We start from the raw sequence: 19,342 nt of genomic DNA, 5'->3' as shown, positions 1-19,342 counted from the left end.
CCCATGCTGCCCTCCCCTCCCACCTCCATTTATCTATTGAAGAGAAAGTGAGACCTAGAGAAGAAATAAGTCAACGTTTACTTGGATTCCTTTTTATATTCCAGACACTGATCCCACAGGTTTTCCTATCTTGCCCCACCACAATGTTGTAAATAGGTCATTATTATTTTTACTTTTACAGATGAGGAAACAACATTTGATAAAGAATTTTCCCAAAATGACACGACCACAGAATTATTAGGATTAAGGTTTAAACCCCAGGCAATCTGATACAAAAAGCTCACTTAATTCTACTGTCACCGTTATTCTGTCTTGTAGTTAAGTGCTATGAATGGCACCACCCAAAGAATTACATGGAGAAATTTTCTCCCTACACCTAACATGTAATCTAAAAGCATACAGACAGTAAAAAAAAAAGAAAAAAATTTTAAATTTAAAAACCCAAACAGAATGCCATTTATTCCAAAGTTTCAAATACCGAACCCCATAATAAGTGCCTTAGACATAGTTTATTATTTAATATTTATGGGAGGCGGGAAAAAAGACTTCAAAGACAATTTGGATTTTATGAAGATTTTAACTTAATACCTACCAAGAGTAATGTAAACAAACCCCTTCCTCCATCTTTTCTAAGGAATCCTTCAACTAATAATTTTTGGTGCAAAGGATGTTTTGGTGAACTTGAAGGGCTAAGAATGGTTTCATTTTTTGAAAGGGGTACAGATGGATACTAATCATAAATACAATGACATGCGAGTCACACCCCAAGGAAATGGGAGCCCCACTTGCTACCCTGCCATCTCCTAATCTGTGGACATTTTATCTTCCGAGTCCCCACACTCTCTGACACTCACCATTAGCACCGCACTAAGATATTAGCTATGAGCCTTTAGTCATTGCAAACACTATTGAGCACCCCTTGTTTCATAAAGAACCAACGAATAGACATAAGATGGGAAAAGACAGAGAAGTCATAACAATAATTACTATCAGATTCTCTATGCAGAACCCAAGGGAGAAAAGAAAGAGTCCGGCTGACAAGCAAGGATTTGTCTCTCTGGCCATTTGAGATGTATGTTCTCCTGTGGCAACACATATATCTGAAATGTTTTCTCTGAAGTAGGAGAAGACTCCTTTCTCTTCTAAAATAGGAAGACTGAGATTTATCAGGGTTGGCTGTTCACTCATCCACCTATAACCCAGAAAGTCCTACAGTACACACATATCACTTACTCTCCTGCAATTGCATATGCAAACTGAAATCAGCAGGCACTACAGTCAAATTATCAGTTCACCTCCAGTGGTCAGCAAACTCATTAGTCAACAGAGCCAAATATCAAATATCAACAGTACAACGGTTGAAATTTCTTTTGAGAGCCAAATTTTTTAAACTTAAACTATATAGGTAGATACATTGTTATTAACTTAATTAGGGTACTCCTAAGGCTTAGGAAGAGCCACACTCAAGGGGCCAAAGAGCCGCATGTGGCTCGTGAGTCGCAGTTTGCCGACTACGGACCTACACCTACTTTATCTCTTACAGTTATCTTAATGTGGAACTTCTGGCTGTGTGACTTTAAGCAAGATATTTCATTGTGCTTTGGTTTTCTCTTCTGTAAAATGGATCTGACAAGGGCATGTAGTAGAAATGTGATAAGGGCTAAATAAGATACACTGTAAAATACTTATTTGATATCTGGTAATCATGGAATAAAAGCTTTATTTCAAAGTCAAAGAGTACAGAGAAATGCTACTATATTTACATACATCAGAGCTTTTCCCTGTGCCTATAATGAAGGATAATATGCCCCCATCCACCCACCCAAGACATCATGGACTAGTATTTCTGTAGTGCTGTGCTTGGTAGTCAGGACAATGTCAAATTGCTTTTTAAAAAAGTTTCAAAATGCATGCTCTCCATTTCTGTACACATTTCATTGTAGATCAGTAAGTCTGTGGACTAACATCCAACCATGAATCATCCTTTGAGTGGCATTTTAATAGAAGACCATAACTATCTCAGAAAATAATAAGGTTAAAATAACAGATTCATTGTCATCATTCCATTTTCTTCATCAGAATTCCTTGAAATTATAGTCCACATAAGCAACATAAAAATATATAAATCCTGGTAATATGTTCATATCAAGCAAAAATATATATATTCACCTTATCTCTCTCTATAATTGAGGCAAAAGAATATTAGGAAGTCAGACTTATTAAAAATTATATAGCAATAATATATCAAGAATTATGTATCAAAGCCTCTTCAACTTTATGTATATCCACTCTACTTTAAAGTGTCAATTCCTCCATCAGGGAAAAGAAAACAGCTCAAGTACTCTACATGGCAGTGTAATGCTATTAAAAAAAATCAGGAGAGTACAGTAAATTGCATCATTTATCAAAGTAGTTGATAATAATGCTACACCAGACCTGCATTTGACACAGGCACGTAACTTATTACCAGTCCCAAGCCATCGGAACATGCACAGAAGAGTATTTTCAAAAGCACTTGCCATTTATTCAAAGTATTTTGAAGTATGAGAAGAGACAAATTCCTAGGCAGTCGGTATATACTACAAGCCAAGCACGCTTAAAATCACAAAGGAATTGATTTGACTAAGAAAAATAGTCAATAATTAATTCCACAATTACTTTTTATGTACATTAGTACAAAAATAATATTTGGAGCCTATAACATTGCATATAAATTACTGCTCATAATGAAATGTACCCAGATTTTTTTATTAGCCTGAATCATTGTTTTATAGAATACAAAACCACCATCCAAGTAAATACCTATTATGGTTTGAAAATGTAAATTACAGAACTGACTTCAAAGAAATTAAGAAAATAACATTTATCTCCTTAAGTAGTGTGTCTACCCATAAAGTGCAAACTAATATTTTCCTTATAATAACTAACAGACATTACTTTATGTGTGATGTGTTAGATAATCTTAGAAGCATCATGGTTGAAAAAAAGTTTAAAATACTACCTAGTTCAATTCAACTCTATCATTCAGTTTTCTCTAATAGTAATTCCTATCTCTGTGGCTAGGAAAATAATTAAAGACACAATGACATGACCTATTAACACTATACCCAACTAGAACAACCAAAAAGAAACAAACAAACAAAACAGCAATGTAAGGTGCTGGCAAGCAGCCAGAACTACTAGAACTCTCATGCATTTCTGGCAGGAACAAAAAGGGTGCATACATTTTAAAAGACATTTAGGTAGTTTCTTGTACACAGTCATTTGCCATGTCACCCAATAATCCCACACCTACGTACTTTCCCAGGAGAAATAAGAACATACTTCAGATTGGTAACATTATGTGTGGTTGTGATAGGGTAAAAATTGTAGTTTTTAGCCAACATCAATAGAACTAAGAAGGTGTGCACTGGTTAGCTTTCTTAAAATAAATGTCACAGCAATTCTTAACTGCATTAAGAATCAAAGTCAAAAATTGTTACAACATTGACGTGTCTGTGTGTGCAAATACAAACACGTCAAGAACATGAAGGCATATGGGCATGAGGCAATTCTAAGACAGAATCTGTTGTGGGGTTTTTTTTAAATGACAGGGATAATAAATGAAAAAGATCCATGTGCCAGACATTGTCTTCTAAGAAACACATACTGCTGATGTAATAGCAACACAATAAGCAGATTCACTTATTTAAAGGATAAATATATATTTTTAATCAGTGAATCACACAAATTCAAATTTACTTCATCAAAAATATATAGCACAGCACTAAATAATGAGGCCTTTTGAATGAACATACCTTAACATTAACCACCCAAATGGATCTTCAGGATACCAGCTTTAGAGAGATCTATTACTTAGAGACATTCTGTGTTCAAAACTTCTTTCACTTATATTTTCGGAATGACCCTCACAGCTTCTTCACAAATCACATGAAAAAGCAATATTTATAATGTCTACCTTTACCAAAGTCAACCAGCTTTATCATTCATGTTACTTCACCAGACTTTGTTTCAAATAGCTTCTGAAAATTTCAAAACAAAACCCATTTTGGAGCACAACAATTTCCCATCTGGCTCTTATCCAAAAGTGAATTGGCTGTGCAGTGGTTTAAGTTTATAGCACCAGCAAAGAAAACTATTGTTCAAGTGAAAACAAAGGTTTAATAAATACATTCTGGGCAGAGCAAGAGGAGTAAGGCACTTCCCTAGAGCACAAAATTCAAGACAAAGAGTGTCCAAAAAACTCAGCTATCAAAATAACTAGTAAGATAATGTAATATATATTGTAAAAATCCAAAATTGATGAAAAAAATCCCCAATGAAGAACATATGAAATTTTAAATAAGCACAACACAGAATCCAAACCTGTGCCTGTATGACTCACCTCACTTGTCTATTTACCAGTAAAACAAAACAAAACAAAACAAAACTCTAAGGCATATAGGGTAACAGCAAAAAAAATTTTTTTTAAATCAACTAACTAAAATGGCAACCTATAGAATGAGAGAAAAGTTTGCAAAGCATATATTAATGAGGATTTAATATCCAAAATATATAAGGAATTCATACAACTCAATAGCAATAATCATAATCCAATTAAAATGAAAGGTGACATGAATTTCTCCACAGAGAGCATACAGATGGCCAACAGACTCATGAAGAAAGACCATCACTGGAAATGCAAATCAAAACCACAGTGGGATATCACCTCACACTGTTGGAATGGCTATCAACAAAAAAAATCCAAGAGATATGAGTATTGGCATAGATGCGGAGAAGAGGGAACCATTGTGCATTGTTGGTGGGATTGTAAATTGCTATAGCCACTTAAGAAAACAATATGGAGATTCCTTTAAAAATTAATAGAACTGCCATATGATCCAGAAATTCCATTTCTGGTATATATATCCAAAGGGAATTAAATCACTATTTTGTTTGTTGCAACCCTATTTACAATAGCTAAGATATGGAAACAACCTAAGTGTCCATTAAGGGATGGATGACCAGAAAAAGAACCTGTAGTATATATGCACAGTGAAATGTTATACAGCCATAAAGAGAACCCCTGCCATTTGCAACAACATAGATGAAACTTGGAGGCATTATGTTAAGTAAAATCAGTCAGACAAAAACACATACTCTATGATTGATCTCACTTAAATGTGGAATCTAAGAAATCCAAACTCATGGAAACTGAGAACAGATTGGTGGTTGCCATGGGGAAGGATGTCCAGGGGTGGGAGAAATGGGGGAAGGTAGTCAGAAGTTACAAACTTCCAGTTATAAGACAAATAAGTTCTGGGGATATAATATATAGCATGGTGACTATAAATATCTATGTGAGGTGATGGATGTTAACTAAACTTATTGTGGTCATTATTTTGCAACACATACATGAATGTTGTATACATTATGTTATAGGCCTTAAACTTATACAATATTTTATGCCAATACAGATCAATAAAACTGGGGTGGGAGGAGCTTCCAGGGGAAAAATAAATCATCTGATTACTTTATCATCACATCTTCCCTTATGGAGCCAAGTACCATGAGTTCAACCTGAACGATCACAGGAAATGAAGTCACAGGTTTTACACAAAGTGGGGAGTGTAGCCTGGCTCCTTCAGCTCCACTGGTAATGTAAATGTGGTCACATGAATAGTAAAATTCAAATTCCACCAGCCTGTTCCTCAAACTAAATAAATGCAGAATTTTAGCCTCTTGCAAGCACCTCCCTCCCTCCCCAGTATAGCTCAGATAGTCAGGAACAGCAACTCCCTTGTAGCTGCTAAACTAGTACACACGTTCCAAGTTAGGGCTGGAGAGAGGTAGATTACATCCATATCCACATACAAAATTCTATTTCAAAATATAGTGACCACCTGTCTCTCACATTTCACAAACATGCTTAGGAGTGGCTTAGGGACTAGGCAGGGATAGTTTTCTTGACCTACTAGTTGTTTTAAAAAAAAAACTCATTTAAAAAACTCTCAAAGCAGCTCAAATAGCATGAATGTCCATTCTACAACCTATGGTGCTATAATCACATGAAAGCTATACTCCAGTTGTCCAACCCTTAGTCACAGGGTCTGTGCTGAATCAATCTTGGGATTTCTTCATCTGCAGAAAAGAATGATGAGACCTTCAGAGAGTGACTTGAGTTGGGTGACTGCAAGATCTCAATTGGATTCTCTCTGTTTCTCATTTAGTGTCCTTCCTGCTGACACAACTCTCTATTAGGGTTAATGGAGGAGCTAACTTACCTCAGAGGGGTATTGAAAGGAGCAGTCAGCAGGATTAACACTGAGACTAGCCTAGCAAAGTATGTTGTAAGTGAAAACCAGTTCTCCTCAGAATGTCAAGTGCAGAATCAAGGCTATTATTTCAAATAATTCAGCTCTTTCACCTCAATTACACACATAATGAGCTAAGTTGTGTCATTTTTAAGGGGCATTCTGGGTTAGGACACACTGATTTTACAACCACAAAATCCTAGGTATTTGAATAGGTCTCCACTTCCTGATGGACTTGCCCTGAATTTCTCTAACATTGTTGACCATTCTATTCACACAGATCTGGAAGGAGAGTCCTCATTCTGAGCTGCACGTTCCATGCTCAGTCTCAGAATCTCTCCTCCTCCCAGCCAGCTCTTGAGCCACCACCTACACTGAGTATATATTCTTTTCATTGACGTAGAGGCATCCTCTACTTCCTCCTATCTTGGTTCATTCATTCAGTTATCAATGCAATGAGTCCCTGCTACTTGCCAGGCACTGTTGACGAAGTTTACAACAGCCAACGAGGCCAGTGATGTCTCTGCTGTCGTAGACTTTACATCTTTAGAAACACACATTACTCCTCCACTTCTTCCACTTTCTCTTCGGAGATAATTGTCTTGAACAAAAGAATGCAATAGCCCCACCTTCATTTCTCTTTCACTCCACAGCCCACCTCATTTTGGCTTTAATCCTCACACTTTTTGTTTCAATGCAGGAGCTATTTTATTTTGGGTATCATTCTTCCTTTTGCCTTTCCATGGCCTCTCTGCAGCATTTCTTAATATTGGCTATTTCATCATTTTGGAACTTTTACTTGATTTCTGTCATACCACCTTTTCCTGGTGTGTGTGTGTGTGTGTGTGTGTGTGTGTGTGTGTGTGTTTCATTTTGTTTTTTCTCTAGCTTCACTGGCTACTCCTTCTTGATGTTATTTCTGGTCTTCTTCCTCACTGCCCACCTTCATTTTAACCCTTGCATATTCAGATTCATTGGGATCCATTTCTCGTCCAATTTTATTTACTCTTTCCAGAGTGACTTGATTTAGTTCTATATACTTAAAGGTCCCAAATATGTATGTATCTTGGGCTCATTATTTCTTTTCAATTCTGAACTCAAATTTACCAACTGCCCTATTTGGCATATTTATTTGCCACACAAGCATCGTAATTGTATTTAGTTTGGGGCAAATTACATCTTCCCTGCTGAATGACCCTCCCATCCCTACACCTCTGCCATCACTCTCCATCATTTCCATTTAGGAATGGCACCACCAATTGCAAGCCAGAAATATGGCAACTATCCTGCACATCTGCTTCTGAATCATTCCTATATCACTAAATCTTGTTCCACTTTCTTACCACAGCTTGACTCTACCCTTTTCTCTATACCAACTCCCCCTGCCTGAGATAAGGCCATGTTTATTTCCCATCCAGACTCCTATAGAAAACTCTATTTGGTTTCTTTGACTCTAATCGTATTTTGCTCTAATCCTTCTTCTCCACATTGTTTTTAGAGTGACCTTTTATAAAAGCTAATTTCATACTATTTCCATTTTAAACATTTCAGAGATTCCTCCTACCATATATAGGACACACAAGGCTCTTCCAAAGGACCCTCTACCTACCTGCCCAGCACTGACTCTTACCTTGTCTGTCCCATTGCTTGCACTCAGGTCACACTGTCCTGAAGTCGTAGATTGTCTCTCAGGCCTCTTGGGCTTTGCACTTAGTGGCCTCTACTCAGAACATTCACCCCATTATCTTCCCTCACACATTCTTTAAGACTTGCCTCTACATTTCCCATAAGAAGCCTTCTCTAATTCTCATCTTCCCAGCCCTAAGCATTGCCTCTCATGTTCCTACAGGATTTGATTCAAATATTTAAGGTGGCACTTTTTATAATGCATTATGATTATGCATTCACTTTTCCGTTTTCTTTAACAGACTATGAGCTTCTTGAGTCATGGTCTGTATTTTATTTGTGTGTGTATAGAGAGAGCTTCACCTAGTATTACCAAATTATAAGAACTCAATATATGCACCGTGAATTAATCTTCTTCATGACTTCTATCCTACAACATTCGCTATAATTTAAATACTTGTTGCTCTCCTCCGTTCACAGTGCTAATCATTCCCTCTTGTATGCTGACTGCATTCCTTCTGCATACTTCCATTATTACACACAGCACCCTATTCTCTCATCATTTCATTTCTTATCTGTCTTCTTCTATTAAAGACTGTGCTGTCTAGGTAGAAAAATCTATATCTATTTATCTTGCCTTTCCAAATAACCTAACACAGTGCATGCCACAGGAGAGGAAATCAGGAAAGAGACACTGAATGGAATTGAGTTAAATATCCAAAGGCATTTCAAAATCAGTTTGCCAAATACAAAACACAACTAAATGTACTAACTTTATCAGCATTTTTTCATCATAACAGAAATTGTAAGGGTGACATTACAATCTAAAAATAAAGATTCTGATGGCAGGCAAATTGTGGATTTTCTTAAAAATCATATTCACTTCTCTGAAGATGTATGCCATCCTATTAATGGAAAAATTTGTATAAAAAGGTATGAATTAAAACCTAATATAGCTTTGAGACCAGAGTTGTAGAGCAGAAATAGGTCATACACAAGACAATGCCAGAGCCCCACAACCTTACAAAGAAGGAAAAAGAAAGCTTCGTGCCTGCCAACCTCTTGGGTGCTTTATGGTTTAAACTGACTCCTACCCAGCAAATGGGATTTCTTAGTGACTAGGAAAACATCTTATTTAAAGTATTTATATCAACTTGAGTCCTCAAGAAACTGTTCAGTTTTTAGATAAGCAGAATGCACATGTTTTCATATTCAAAGAAAACTTTCCTTCTATTTTATCAATCTACCAATACAGAGCAAGAAGGAATCATTAATAGTGCCATAGAATTAACTTGTTGAAATAATGAGGGAAAACAAAAAGGGAAAATGGTGGGTCAGTTTGAAATGTTAGGCTGTCTTCATACCTACAAGCTTGGTAGAATTGGTTGCCACACATTTAATCATGGGTAGAGCTGTAACCTCAAATCAGCTTGGCCATGGCCTTTTTAATATTTGCTACTTCAAAGATAGACACAAAGATATGCATAAAGGGAAGAGGAAAATTACTTCTGTGATCAGATCTTTCCAGTAGGGCCTATGTCTTTTTACTTGAATTATATAAATAACTCAAATAATTAATTTGCTTAGATATACACTAAACAAGAAAAAAACTGATATAAAACATGCTTTAAAAATATAACTATATAACTGTGTATATATGTGCATGCCACAAAGATACATATATCTGTTATGATGAAAATAATTGTGGGATGTTATTGTTAGAGGACAATTTTCATAATAATCATGAATGTCACATAAATATTATCACATGGCAAACATTTTAAGTCATTAATTAGTGAAGAAAGATGTTACCAGTCCAGAGGAGAACTCAGAGGATGAACTTATTAGAGCAATCAGGAAGACTCACATGAATGGACAAACAAATGCAAAATTAGACAATTTCTATGGACAATAATTAATTGCATTTGTCTAGACACAACTCATTTGCATTTTATGAACCAGCAAATTTGCATTCTGATCAATTTTCTACAGTTTATTTACAGAACATCCAGGAATCATTTTTGCAAATTTTAAAGACTTTAACCAGTTTCCTTGACAAACTCTTTGCTCCATTTTGTTTAATAAAGAGACTTATCTGCATCCACCCATCCTTTGCACACAAACAAGATGTCCGTATCTATTTCACTCCTATTACTCTCAAACTGACCAAACTTTATTCTTGCTATAATTTCAGAAACCATAAGGAAAATCCTCCTTACCTAACATCCAAAAGAACTTTCCCACCTGCTGACTTACATCAGACTTTGTTTTACATAGGGAATTGTCAGAGACTAAAACAAAAACTACCACAGGGGGAAAAACTGAGTTTATTAACTTGCCAGGCAAGAGAACATGCAACAATGTCAAAATGCACTGAGTAGTTCGCTTTGGGAGTGAGAGAAGAGGGAATCTAGAATTTCAAGGGAGGACACTTTGAAAAGGAGCCCTCTGGGTAGACCATGAAATGAGTCCTCACATCTGTACACAACTGGTGTTTTTTCACTCTCAGTATTTACTGGTCAAAAATGAGTTTTCAATTAGATCCAATAATAGTGTGATGTCCTCAGGTTATCCAAGCTTCACACTTCCTTAACTTAATTAGCTGCACAGAAAAAAAATTTAGGAAACCCAGTATTCAGCTTTGATACCTCCTAAGTAGAAATTTTCAATCTCAAAATGTGTAGCTTCATAAACAAAGAGTCAGAAATATATAGCTGTAGGCCAAATCTACAGCACTTTTTAGTATGACCTGTGAACTTAGAATGATTTTTTTTACACTTCTATAGGGTTGTATTAAAAAAAGAAAAACAAAAAGTATGCCACAGAGACCATAAGGGCTTACACAGCTTAAAATATTTACCACCTGGCCTTTTACAGAAGAAATTTGCTGACCCCTGTGCTACACCACAATGTTTGATAAGGTTTATGTTGCAGATATCCCTGGGAAATGTAAACTGGATTGCACTTTACAGTGAGGTACAAACACAAAACACACAACAGCCTTGCTGAATTACAATGGATAGAAGAGGGAAGCAGCAGGAAGGCACTCATTTCCTCAAAAGAGTAAGTTTTTACAAAAACTCATAGAAGGGATATTAAGAATGGAAAGTAGAGTGACAGGCAAACATCACAACTGGCCTTGCTGGCAAGGAGGAGGAAAGGAAGAGGCATCAAAGGAAACAAATGAAGGAAAGTTGACCCATTATGCAGGCAATGACCCATGTCACATCCCGCAAAGAACTAATGAGTGCTCATTTGTGGACACTCAAGGGAAATGGCAGTGAGAACAAAAGTCAAATTGTTTTCTAAGAAATACTAAATTGTATTAAATTTTTAAAGATAGACTAAGAGCAAATGTGTCGAGAGGACAAGTTTTCCTGCCAAACAGGAGCCCTCTCCAATCCAGAATCTAGGCTTAAGAGAGGGCAGTTGGGTAGATCTTTTCAAGCCATGGACTACGAACCATCTCTGTCAAGTATTAGGAAAGCCATATCTTTGAGGGCTGCCATTTGGTGGCCAGACTTGAGTCTGTCAATTTGGCAAGCACCCCTAGGGTTGATGGTGGTCTGGCTACAGTGCAATGGGATGATCCTTAGGGGGCAGGTGGGGTAAGATTTCAGCATACACATTTTTAGGGGACATAGATATTCATTTTTTAAAAAATTATCCATATTATTGAAAGAATTATAGATGTCCCCTTTTTTGACGCCCTCTGCCCCACTCCCACACCCTCCCTAGGCCTTCACTGCACTATTGTTTGTCAAATATTCAACTCTTGAGCTGTATGCCCTTTGCTCTAACAGGTTTAGAAATTTATCCCTAAATATATAATCATAGCCGTACCCAAAAGCATATGAATAAGGATATGTTTTGAAATAATTTATATACTAGTGAAATCAGAGAGAAAACCTAATTAGGAAAAAAATGGTTGAACAAATTATGGTACATCCATATAAAGACCAAGCTGAGAGAATGGTAGCATTGACATGTATGTGTTGACCTGAAAAGGTAGCCATAATGCATGTTGTTAAATAGAAAAGCTAGTTATAAGCCAGCATGTTTACTGCAAACTCATAATTCTATATAATTAGAGTTTAATTTTCTATTTGTTATACTTCAGTATGATTTGAATTTCTTACAATAAATATATATTACTTTTGTAATAAATGAAAATACTTTTTTGTACCTTTACTCATGGCAACCCAGCACAAGCCAACCTTTCTCACCTTTCTCCATATAGTCCTCCTACTTCTCCTTCACTCCAATCTGGGTTAACAGTTGCCAAATTATGCTCTTTAATGCCCTGACTTTGGTATTTTGCTTCAGATTTCCCCAGCCTGAAATGCCCCCTGCCCCAGCCTTGTCCCTCTCCCCTCTATTCATCTTTCCAGATCTACCTCCGATTCCTCCTGGACATCTCCTCTGAGCAGTCTCCCTGGGATTGAACACCATGCCTTTAAACTGGCACTTCCAGTTAGTCCTAGAGTTTCTTCACCTGAGGTCAACATCCCTCATGGGTGGGCTTCCCTCGGTTCCATATCCCTGGGAAGTAGTAAGGAATTTCAGCAGATGCATATGTGCATTTCCTTAGGGTTCATAGCTTCCATCAAATGGACAAAAAGGAACACAAACATGTTGTTTGTCTGTATACCTTTAATTTGCCAAAGTATCATATTCAGCTTTTTTATTTTTCCTGTATTGTTTTTCTCAAAACATTACTGAAACCTTACATTATTACTTACCACACACATATCTATGATTTCTATACCCAAATATGTTATGAAATTTTTGAGAATAAGGACAAGGGTTGGCTGGGGGCATGTGTATAATCCCTGATTAAACTTTGCACAGTTCAAAGCACATAGCAGAATTTCAAAAAAAATGTGTTAATTTCACGAGTGTCAGTACCCACAAGAATACGTGTGGATAATCCCGAAGCTTGAAAGAAAAAGTCCACGGGGAAAGAATCAAAGGGGAAACCTGTTGGCAGTTCTTAGACGGCAGTTCTCCAAGGTCTTACTGCTCTGAGATAATCAGGTGACTCACCATCAGGACAAAGGAAAACACAAAAATACCAAGACGCAACGTGGCAGGAAGATAAGACTTCCCACATGATGGCACATATTCAGAATGACTCTAAAGCTTTCTGGAGGTAATAGTCCCCTAAAGAAATCACCAACAAGTCAGTACCAGTACAAATGAAAGGAAAACCCATGTCATTGGGGTTTTAACATGGACTTTTTTTAGAATACTAGTACAATGCTTTCCTTCAAACATTAAGCACTTGAGTAAGGAACCCTTAACGGAAAATAGAGATGTACTTGTGAGACCTAATTTCACTATTAATGAGAAACTTACTCTATCCGGATAATGAGAGAGAATTCTGTATTCCCTTTTAAATGTTCTCAGTTTGGGGCCATTGGGCGGATCACTTGGTGTCCCTCCATTTCATTTCTCATTTGTAACAGAAGAGAGGCTGAGCTAGAGCAATACTCAAGTGCCTAGAAACAGACCAGCCGTGGGCAAACTACGGCCCGTTTGAAATGAATAAAACTAAAAAAAAAAAAAAAGACCGTACCCTTTTATGTAATGATGTTTACTTTGAATTTATATTAGTTCACACAAACACTCCATCCATGCTTTTGTTCTGGCCCTCCGGTCCAGTTTAAGAACCCATTGTGGCCCTCGAGTCAAAAAGTTTGCCCACCCCTGAAATAGACCCATTCTTCTCAAAATTATTAGGATATAAAGGATAAGTCCAAATTTTAAGTTAAAAATGGTCACATGTTGTTGAAGTGAAAAGCATACTAAAGATTTAAGAGCAAACTACTTAAAAATGACATTGATATAGCATGGGGGGAGGGGGAAAGAAGGAGACTACAGAATTCCTCGATTTAATAAAACAAACTTGTTCAAGGAACCATCTCGATGGAAACGTTTACTATAAAGAGGTGGCTAGTGGAATAGTCTGAATTTTCTGAGGCTGGAAAGAAGAGATAGCTAAACCATTCTGGATAAGAAATTAGCAAAAATGATGGGCAAACTCAGATAAGAATGGAGCTTTGGGGGAGGGGGGGAGTGAGTGATGGAATAAGCCACACCGTAGCAGGAGAGGAGCCCCCTTATAAGTGAGAAGATGCTGGCACCAGGGGCAACAAATCCAGCTTTAAGAACAAGGATGCCCAGCATTTACTTTAATGTATATATACATAGCTATGCTGTAAAGCCTTCGTCACAAACATTTTTACAGGATTCTGGTATTTCTGCAGGTACTTTATATGAGTTGCATTATGGGGAAATGAAGGAAACTGTTCTACCTATAAGGGTCACTGAGGAGAACTGAAGATGGTGACTTCAGCTAGACTGAACATGCAGTAGAAACAGGAAACCAGGGAGACAGGTGTACACAGCACATAAGCCCTTCAGAATTTCCAGATATCCTGAGAAGGACATTAAAATTCCTACAGGACATGGGAGGAGGATCCTCAGCTAATTTTATGTAGCTCGGCTGAGATGAATTTTGGCTTAGTGGACATGTACATATTATTGAAAAAGATGCAAAACCTTATGACCTCAAATTGTTTGTTGCTCTTTCCACATACCCCAGGATGTACGTCTTTACCTTCCTCTAACATTGAGAGGAGTTTTGAGAAATATGGGCTAGGGCCAGTGGTTGGCAAACTGTGGCTCGCGAGCCACATGTGGCTCTTCGGCCCCTTGTGTGTGGCTCTTCCACAAAATACCAACTTCTGCGCATGGGCCACGAAGTTTCAATCTCACTGTACGTGCGTGCCCGCACGTGGCATTTTGTGGAAGAGCCACACTTAAAGGGCCAAAGAGCCACATGTGGCTCACGAGCTGCAGTTTGCCAACCACTGGGCTAGGTGATATCAGATGGTTCATTTCAGTCTAACATTCTACATCTCTGGCAAAACATGATACTATTAAGAAAAATTGGTACCTCCCTTTCAGAAAGTAGTTGTACGTAAAAGTAAGACATAATAACTGTAAAGAAATCCATTCTAAGTAAGATTATGTCTACAAGATACCAAAGCAGAGACTGGAATTTGTTCTATTAGAGAAAATTCATAGCATAGTCGGTGCATTTGAACTACACATGATAGGAAGCTTAACTCGAAACTCCCTGCAAAGAAATATTGCTTCAACCGGATCACCATGACATGGAAATGTAAGTTAGAAACTAGCCTCTTAGGTCCAATCCAGGGGCACTTCTGAAATTATCAATAATTCAGTATTTTTAAACAATTCATTAGCATTAGTGTCAGGTTGTAAATCTGTCCAGGCAGACATATCAATCACATATAGTAATGATGACGGCAGCTGCAAATCAGAGAAAGTCAAATTACCTGCCAAGGCCTCCCATACTTAGAAAAACATTTCACAAAGACAGCCGATTAACTCGTTCTCACATAGTCATTTACCAGCTTTGCAGAGTTCATTCAAAAGTAATTTCCACTACTTTAATAAGCAACCTATATAACTTGCTAATGAGAATGTGTCAGGATATGTCTTTACAGAGTCATTATATGAAATGTCACAGGTACAGGTTGATCAAATCTCTAAAATGTACCAGGCTCCATCTCAAAAAAAAAAATATTATGCAAAACTGTCTAGTGAAGAATATTCTGGAAGTTTGTCACAGTTCCATCATAGTTTGGCTGGAATTATCCAGAGATTAAGTAAACACCCATGTTTATGCCAGCAAGTGAATCATAACTGTATATGAGTTATTTTGTTAGAGTTCTTTAATAAATTCTATAGCAAATATTGTTTTTAAAAAATGTTGAGAAAATATACTTGCTTCATTTTATCCATATCTGGGTACCCTTATTGGATTGTGCATACTTGTATTGACTTATTCACTTTTTAATTACTTTCATCCTGCATGTCAAATAAAACCATTTGGGAAATTATCAGATCATTTTCAGAAAGGTGGCAAAGTAAAGAAGAGGGCAACTGTTGGAGTGAGAATGACTGTTTTAAAACAGTAAAAAGAAGACAAGCAAGTAGGTCTGTTCAGTGTTCACACAGACACTGTTATGATGGTGAAATGTGATTGGGACAAGGGCAATAGACATCACTATTCATAATATGAAAAAATTCACCTGACAGTAATTGACTCTACTCAAGCTCCAGTTCATAAAAATTACTAAGGATTCTAGCCAATGGTTGACTATATGGAATACAGTACTATGCACTCATTAATGATTTATTGGTTGGCCAGATTTATGAGCAAACGACCTCTGAGAATATAACCTTCAGCCCCTTAATAGTCCCTTCCTCTGATATCTCTTGGATATAGAAAATGTGACCTAGCAATTCTGTTCAACCACATCCCGCTCATGGACAAATGTTCTAAGACGCAGATGTTTGTCCAATATTAAAACTGTTCTAGGTGGTCCTCCTACTAAACATACATGCACACAAACACATACACATACATAAAAATGCACATAAACTATTATTGTCATCTTTTCACCTTTGGGAACACATTATAATATTATAGTACCCACATGTATGATGGTAAATTTCCCTGATTGGAATTAAACATTTGCTAAAGAATTGCAGGTGTCTTTAAAATAATCAGGTTAGTCCCAAATGCAAGAAAAAGGAAAACAAATAATCTGGCAATCAGTACACCGTCGGCATCATTAAGTCTAATCTCCAGGGTCTACTCTTTTTAGATGTGAGAACAAAATAAGAAAATCTCACAACTATACTATTATGACAGTCAATTACATTTTGATAGAACAGCTTCATGCTTCCATCTGTAATTAAAGTCAGCAGTCTTATAAATTAAATTCCTACAAAGGGGAAATTGGATGGGAGCAGAGGGAGCACTTAGTTGTTTCTAGGATGAAAGCTGGGAAATAAATTTGTATAAGACCAACTATCTTTGAACAGTCCAAGTTATTGACCTACTTACTAGGCATAATGTGATTAGGACATATGTATAACATCATAAACATGTTAGAAAGTATTTCTCTTATTTGCAGACCACACAATGGTTTAACTGTTATTTACTCTAATTCAGTGTGGGCTCCAAATAATATATTTCAATACTGGACATTTTTAAATGTTATACAATAATAGGTAAAAAAGCATAAAATTGCTGAAAATCCTAAAGTAACATTGCCCACTATGATAGATTTGAATGAAATCTTACCCCTTCTTTTGCAAGTTTAGCCACGTAATTTGCTTTGGCCAGTGGGATATTAGCAGACATAATGCAAGCAGAGGACAGGAATCTTCTGGCACAGGTGGTCTTATTCTCTTCAGGGTCTGACATCGCTCTGAGAAGAAAATTCCCAGGCTGATCTGCTGATCTCAGAAGGAAAATTTTAAAAGTGGAACAGCACCCAATCCAAAATGATATAGCCTAAGAACAGCTTAATACCCAATCTGACTACAGATGCCTGAAGTGAGCTCAAGTGAGAACTGTATGTTCTCCCATTGAATACAGCCTAAATCAGCCAAACATTAGCCACTGATCTGCAGATGCATAAGAAATAGAAGCTTACAGTTCTATTATGACATTGTGTATTTATGGCAGTTGCTAACTGATACACCTACCAAATAAAGCTTAATTCCTTAACACAGAATCTAAAATCTTCAATGGTCTCTTATAGCTTGGCTTTACCTAATTTAATGAATTCATTAATTCATTCAATTAACAGTCTGGCACCAGGAATATACTTATCAAAAAGTTGAACAAATTGCCCTAGCTGGTTTGGCTCAGTGGATAGAGAGTTGGCCTGTGGACTGAAGAGTCCTGGGTTCGATTCTGATCGAGGGCACATGCCTGGGTTGTGGGCTCGATCCCCAGTAGGGGGCATTTAGGAGGGCAGCCAATCAATGATTCTCTCTCATCATTGATGTTTCTCTCTCTCTCCCTCTCCCTTCTTCTCTGAAATCAATAAAATATATTTTTTAAAAAGTTGAACAAAAGTTCATATTAATATTGAGTTTAAATTCTAAAAGACAAAGAAAGCAATAAACAACCATAACATGACAGGTAGTGATAGCCTCAATGAACAAAGCCAAATAAAAGTATGGAGAATGATGGTGGCAATAGGGTAGTCAGGGAATACCTCTCCACTAAGGTGACATTGGAGCAGATATTTGAATTGAAATAAGGAGCAAGAGATGTATATATCTTAGGAAAAAGAGTTTCAATAGTCTAAGAGAACAGAAAATGCAAAAACCCTGGGGAGAACATAAATATATTTCAGCAAGAACATGGAAGCTGGTATTTTGAAACACAATAAAAATATAAAGGTAAAAAAATCAAAACATATCCACGTACAAAAAAAAAAATGAAATCACAAAGAAAAATAGGAAGAGAAGGGAGAAACAAAAGAACTACAAAATAGAAACAACAAAATGGCAATATTAAGTCAAAAATTACTATTAATAATTACTTTAAATGTAAATGGATTTGACTCTTCAAGATACAGAGTGGCTTAATAAATTAATAAAAACAATGTCCAACTCTATGTTGTCTATAAGAAACTCACTTTTGATTTAAAGACATACATTGCTAAAAGGGATTTTAAAAAGATATTCCATGTAAATTATAACAAAAAGAGCAGGTATGGCTATACTTATGTCAAAATTGACTTTAAAATGTCTCAAGTGATAAGGAAAGTCATTACATAAGGACAAAAGGGTTAATTCAACAGGAAACATGACAATTATAAATATGCACCCAACATCAGAGTACCTTTAAGAGTTCTGACAGATCTGAAGAGAGAAATAGACAGACATACAATAGCAGTAGCAGACTTCAATACCCCACTTACAATAATTGACAGATCATCTGGCAGAAGATCAATAAGGAAAGAGCAGACTTGAACTACACTATAGACAAATGGACCTTAATAGACATACGAAGAACATCCCACTCAACAGCAAAAGACACATTCTTCTCAAGTGCACATACTAGCAAATCTTCTCCAGGACAGATCACAGGAGAGGTAAAAAATGAGTCTTAACAAATTTAAGATTGAAATCATTGCAAGTATCTTTTCTAGCCACAGTGGAATAAAACTAGAAATCAATTTTTAATATCAGGTGAATGGAAAAATTCACAAATACATGGAAACTTAACAACAAACCCTTAAACAATTTCCAGGTCAAAGAAAAATCAAAAAATAAATTGGAATATATCTAAAGACAACCTAAAACAAAAACATAACATACAAAAACATATGGGATAAATCAAAAGAAGTACTAACATGGAATTTAGTGATAAATGCCTACATTAATAAACAAGTAATACCAAGTAAACAACCTAATATAAAACCTCAAGAACCTAGAACAAACTAAGTCCAAATTTAGCAGAAGGAAGAAAATAAAAATTATTATTATTATTAGCAGAAGTAAATAGAGAAAAGAATAGA

Source organism: Myotis nattereri, assembly GCF_964212035.1.
Source record: "Myotis nattereri genome assembly, chromosome: 14".
In the NCBI taxonomy this organism is placed as follows: domain Eukaryota; kingdom Metazoa; phylum Chordata; class Mammalia; order Chiroptera; family Vespertilionidae; genus Myotis; species Myotis nattereri.
The sequence above is the reverse complement of the archived record's forward strand: the minus strand, read 5'-3'. Positions refer to the sequence as shown.